The following is a 5,900-nucleotide window of genomic DNA, read 5'->3' as shown; positions in this document are numbered from 1 at the left end:
TGACCATATCTGTTCTTCCCTCTGAAACACTGGAACTATTATTTCAGTGGATGGAGTGCATCTGGCAATAAAATATGAGAATATTTTTAAAAATACATCTAAAATATTTCAAAAAATTATTCCCATGGTATTTTTCATTTTGATCATGCAATTTGAGCAGACTGTTTAACTTCTGTTTCCTTGCCTGTGAAATGAGGAGATGTGATAGTCAATACGGAGCCATGAGAACTAAGCAAAACAGTTTATAAAATGCCTAAGAAACATAATAACTATGTTTTCAACATAATCTCTACAAATTGTCCTGTGTTATACATGTTACCACATTCTCTAGGGCATCTGCTGTGGTTTTCCCTGGGATGGGGTACAGACTCAGCACCAAGTTGCAAATTAGGTAACTTGTCCAGGTTCATACAACATATCTAATAGTTTTTACAGCCCACTGTGTCCATTTTCTTTCATTGCCGCAACAGATCAATAGTTTGAATTAGAAATTTTTTAATCTCATGGTTCTAAAAGTCGGAAACTAGTTTCACAGTTCCAAAGTCAAGATGGCAGCAGGACCACACTATCAGAGGGTTCTGCAAGAGTCTGTTCTTCGCCTTCTCTGCCTTCTAGGTCCTTGTGACTCCTAGCATCCCATGGCTTGTGGTCACATCACTCCAGTCTCTGCTGTTGTAGTCATATTGCCTTCTACCTTGTCTGTTTTCGCCTCACTCTTTGATTTAAGTAGTGCCAGTCCAGACAATCCAGGATAAGAACTGCATCTCCAGACCCTTACTGATGTCTGTAAAAGCCTTATTTCCATATTAGTTACTATTTACAGGTACTTTTGGGGATAATGTTTCAGCTTACTTTATCATGATTCAAATTTAGATCTGAATGACTATGACCTCCACTTCCTAACCAAACATGTACGTGTTCACTATTAAATGCCTGAGTTATTTAAGCACAGTGGCAGATACTGTGGATGTGAAGTGAATGAAACAACCACCATTAATTATCAGGCTGCCCTTACAATCCTGCGGGTTAGCTGAGGAGGTAGATAGTGGTTTAAAAAGAAAGTAATAATCACACAAATTAATGTCAAGCTGCAAGTATGACTTATGTTCTGACCAGAGAGTCAGGTTGCTCTGCAGAGGGATGATGGGAGACCTGGTCAAGGCTGGGAAAGTCCCCTAAGAAACAACACTTGATATGAGATCTTAAGGAAAAGGAAGAGTCACTGAACATAGAGAATAAGCAAGCCTTACAACACCTCTACTGCAGAAGATGTATGTTACATACTCAGAAAGTCAAGTTCCCTCTCTCCCTCTGTTCCTTAAGGAATCCACTGGGGCAGGCTGGGGGAGATGCCTCGGGGGTGAAGAGAACTGGCTCCTCTTCCAGAGGACCTGGGTTCAATTCCCAGGCACCCCTCCCCCAATGGTAGTAAACAGCTATCTGTAACTCCAGTTCCAAGGGATCCAAAGCTCTCTTCTGGCCTCTTAGGACACCAAGCAGGCACATGGTACACACACATACAAACAGGCAAAACACTCTTACACATGTAAATAAAATTACTAGGGCAGCTACAGGGTTATTTTGATCAATAGATTGACAATATGATGTGGCTGTGGAATACCCTTTCCCCAAGAGTCTTTTTAACTTGCACTGCAGCAGGCCACACAACGTTGTCTCCAGGGGTCATAATTGAGTAGATTTTAATAAACCTGTACTATATGTTGCTCAAGCGAGGCAGAAAACAAAAAGAAAACAGTCTACTGTGCCAAGAGACAGGCATTTTCTCAGTTACTCAACGTTCTAAGATGTGACATGATCAAGGATGTTCAAAGGGCCTGACAAACTCTGCCATTAGAGAAAAATAAGTCTTGATTCTCAGATAAGTTGTCAAGGAAGACAAACTCATTCAAGGACAATTTTTACAAATTGTTGTAAAATGTGTTGCTATGTGTTACAAGAGAGAGTTCAGAAAATGTACTTTTGAGTTGAAAGTATTTTTCAAGGTTTTCATCAACATTTATTACATGAAAGAAATAAGAGTATTTAAGCAGCTAGTTGAAAACAAATATGCATGAATTTGATGTTTTTAATCATTTTGATCCCTCTATTGTGTCCTATAAGTAAACTCCCATCAATACATTAGTATCTATAAAACTAGAGGAGGTTCCCCATCACATAAAAACCACCTCTTGAAGCCAAACATGGGATATACACCTATCATTCCAGCACTCAGGAGTCTGAAGCAGGAAGATCATGATCCTGAGGAAAGCCCATCTATACAAAAAGGCCTGACTCAAAAAACTGGAATCACTGCGTTTATTTTGAGTATATACAGTTAAATGAAGCCATAAACCATGAATAGTATATAACCTATGTGAATGCCCCGAGAATTATCCTTGAGTGCTCCTATTCCACATGTAGGCCCTTAGCAGTTCTTATTCTGATTTGTTTCCACTCTGTCTACCTCAGTCACCCTGTTTAAACCCACCATCAGCTTTTTCTTGTACACTATGATCACTTCCATTTGTCTTCTATACCTTCTCTTCCAGAAGCCAATTTCCCACACTGACCACAGAGTGGGTCTTTTTAAACTCTGAAGTCAGAGCATGTGACTGTATTATTTAGAACCTTTTCAATGGTTCTGTCTCTCCACTTTTTAAATTTTTTATGTATATGGTAGGTGTTTTGCCTGTGTGTATGTGAGTGTACCATATGCATGCAGTGCCCATGGAAGCCAGAAGAGGACAGCAAATCCCCTGGAACATGAGTTTTTGTAAGCCACCATAAGGGTTCTGAGAGCCAGCTAAGCCATCTTTCCAGTCCCCTGGTCAGTGATTTTCAAGTGCACTGAGAATTCAAATAGTGGCCTATGAGGTGGCTTGGTGAGTACAGTGCTTGGCGCACAAGCCTGATAATCTGAGTTCAATCGCAGAACCTGTGTAAAGGTGGAAGGAGAGAATCAGCTCCACAAAGTTGTCTTCCACATATGCACCATGGTGTACACACGCGTGCACATGCACACACATACACAAAATAATAATCATTTTTAAAATTAAATTCAAATTACCATAGCTTGCAAGATCTTGCATAGTTTGGCTTCTGCTTAGCTTTGGAACTTGACAATAGTCTCCTCCTTGATCACTATGTCAGCCATCTTCTCTTATCACATTTTTTAACCAGTTATTGCTGCCACAATCAGTTTTGCTCATGTATAAACACCTGTACAGCATATCTCTCTATCTGCCATGGGGCTTTTCTGATGCCAGGTTTGCGAGATAAACCCATAAGGATCCCATACGGCTGTACTGGAGGCCACCTGCGCTCCTGGAAGTGCAAATTGACATTCCACAGACAACCCATTGAACAGTGGAGAGCAAGAACCTATAGATGAGTTCTCTCTCATCCTTTGGATGGAAAATTCTGAGTACCACATGACTCGTCAGAATCACAAGTCTCAAACTGCATCACACATCAGTAACATACCCTTGTATTCATTAGTTTTTTGTTTTTCTACTGTTTCACAGGTTCCGAATTCATTTCCCTAGAATCACTTAAAAAGCTCTCCATGTTTGTCTTGGGCTCTGCTTTTCTGGCATCTAAGCTGTGACAATTGATAAGAGAAGTAGCCTGGCAGTGAGATGTTGAGGGTAGGATTCAGATTCAGGATGAGGACTTCATGGCAAATGGTTAAATTGAGAGAGAACTGACAGAATGCAACAGTAAAACTTGTACCAAGACTTCATTTGTGGAGACATAAGGCAAGCATTGCCTCATGTGGGAGGCATTGGCTCTCCAATGATAGGAGAAATCATTGGGTCAAGGGATAAAGTTGGCTGGTTTAGAATTGGTTTTAGATGTCTTGAAAAAGAAAAATCAGAAGAACAAATCAATAAGTCATCTATCCAATATAGGATATTAAATTCGGGAGTCTTATATCACCATTTAAAGAACACCTTATATCACTGAACCATGTAGTACCTTGAACTAAAGTGCAGGCCTCAGATTTAGTTATAAAGGTAGTAGAAATTTAAAGATGAATGCAGTTTTGCTAGGTGTCTGAGGCCAAAACTTGGGTCCTAGTAGAAAAAGAGCAAGATCTCAAGGGCTGAGATGAGGGTATTTAGGGTAAAAGAAAACCTAGAACTTCTGGGACAGGTCAAGTATAGCAAAATGAACTAATTCTAAGAGGGGACCAGCATGATACAGGATTGGCTACTGAGAGATGGGGGTCTCTAAGAAAGGGTGTACAGCAGGAATGTGCAAGATCCAATACAGCAGGGACAGAATGCCCAAGGAAAAGATGGAGGTCTTGTTGAAGAGGGTGTGGCTGTGGTTTACTGAAAGATAAGTTATCCATCTTTGTCCACCTACAGAAACGTCTGGAGGTTACCCCCTGAGTCTTGTGGAGAGTAGACCATCTAGGCTGCCAGAAAAGTCTCTTCAGTGGGTAGGTCTCCCCTAGGGTTGACAGTGAATGTTCTAGCTTCTGGCGGCTGGCTGCTGTGCCCTGCAGGAATCAGGTGCAGTAGAGGGGCATAGGCTTCGGGAACCCGAGGGAAGGAAGTCAGGATCAGGAATTCACTTTTTCCTCATGTAACTTAGCCGTGTTCTCCCTTAATGAGGCTTAGCTTGTTTCAGCTAGCAGAGAAAAAAGATCTAGAGGAATTGGGTGTTTCCATGGAACAGGGGGAGAAGGGTGAAAAGCAGTAAGGGGGGGGCAGCATAAAAACAACAAAAGGAGTCCAGAAAGGGAGGATGGGCAGGTGGCTTGCTGCACAAGCTGAGGACAGGAGTTCAGGTCCCCAACTCCCACATAAAGCTGAGTGGACAAGCCCTAATAGATAATCATGACCTCTCACCCAGTTTATCAACATGAACCTGTTCTTTGATCCAGGGTCACTAACCAAAGGGGAGTGCTGTACTGACACCACAAAAATACAGATAACATATTCCTCCATTACTTTCCCAAATAGGCTTATGACTGTTCAACAGGGCAGCTGTAGACTAGGCAAAAGGTAACGTCCAGACTGTAATATTTGTGCTGACACTCATCAAGGAAGCTGGAATGCTCTCATGGCCTCTCTGCTAGACACTCACCAACACTAAGTGATAAATGGACTCTTGACCTACATTCAAGGCACAGCAGATCTTTTGGCTCTCTGAGCCCACCCTATAGTTATTCCCTTGATCACCAATAGAAATTGGGATAGGAATACTTCCATACCTGATCTATGGAAGGGGCATTGGGTAAAGAAGGGCCAAGTGAGTCAGAGGTAATCTCATTCAGTAGAGCAAAGATCAGCACCACTATCAGGAGATTCTATAGTATAGGGGTGATCATCTCCATCAGAATCTCACTTTCCTCAGTTCCATTTTCCAAATCAGATGCATGTGGTGAATGCTGGTAGACTCTCAGACGGTTAATCAGACAGCAGCTCCAGTCTGGAGAGCTCTTCCACTGTGGTACCGGTCTTACTCCATCTGCGGCACTCGGTGTCCTAACGGCTAATCCCTGGTGCATGTTTTCTTTCTGCTACTGGTCATTTTAAGAAGTGGGAAGTAGTTTCCTTTCACAAAGGGCAGACACATTCTAGGGCTTTGTAAACCTTTCAGCTGTCGTCCACAAATAGAGCTCCTAAGGGCCTTACATAAAGTGACATTCTGCAGAGTACTGTTCTGGCTCATGTTGATAACATCAGTTTTCATGGACTCTGTGGTCAACAAACAGCTTGTGATCCAGGTGCACTAATGAGACATACAAGTACCAGAAAATGGAGGTTAAACTCCACTGCAATCTGAACACCTATGCTTCTATGAAATGTATAGAGGGCCAACTATCTGGGGCATCCCTTGAAGGTAGATGCACAATGTTGCTCTTTCTATCATGTTCTACTAAGAAT

The sequence above is a fragment of the Peromyscus leucopus genome, chromosome 10, assembly GCF_004664715.2.
Source record: "Peromyscus leucopus breed LL Stock chromosome 10, UCI_PerLeu_2.1, whole genome shotgun sequence".
Classification (NCBI taxonomy): domain Eukaryota; kingdom Metazoa; phylum Chordata; class Mammalia; order Rodentia; family Cricetidae; genus Peromyscus; species Peromyscus leucopus.
Note: the sequence above shows the minus strand (reverse complement) of the source record.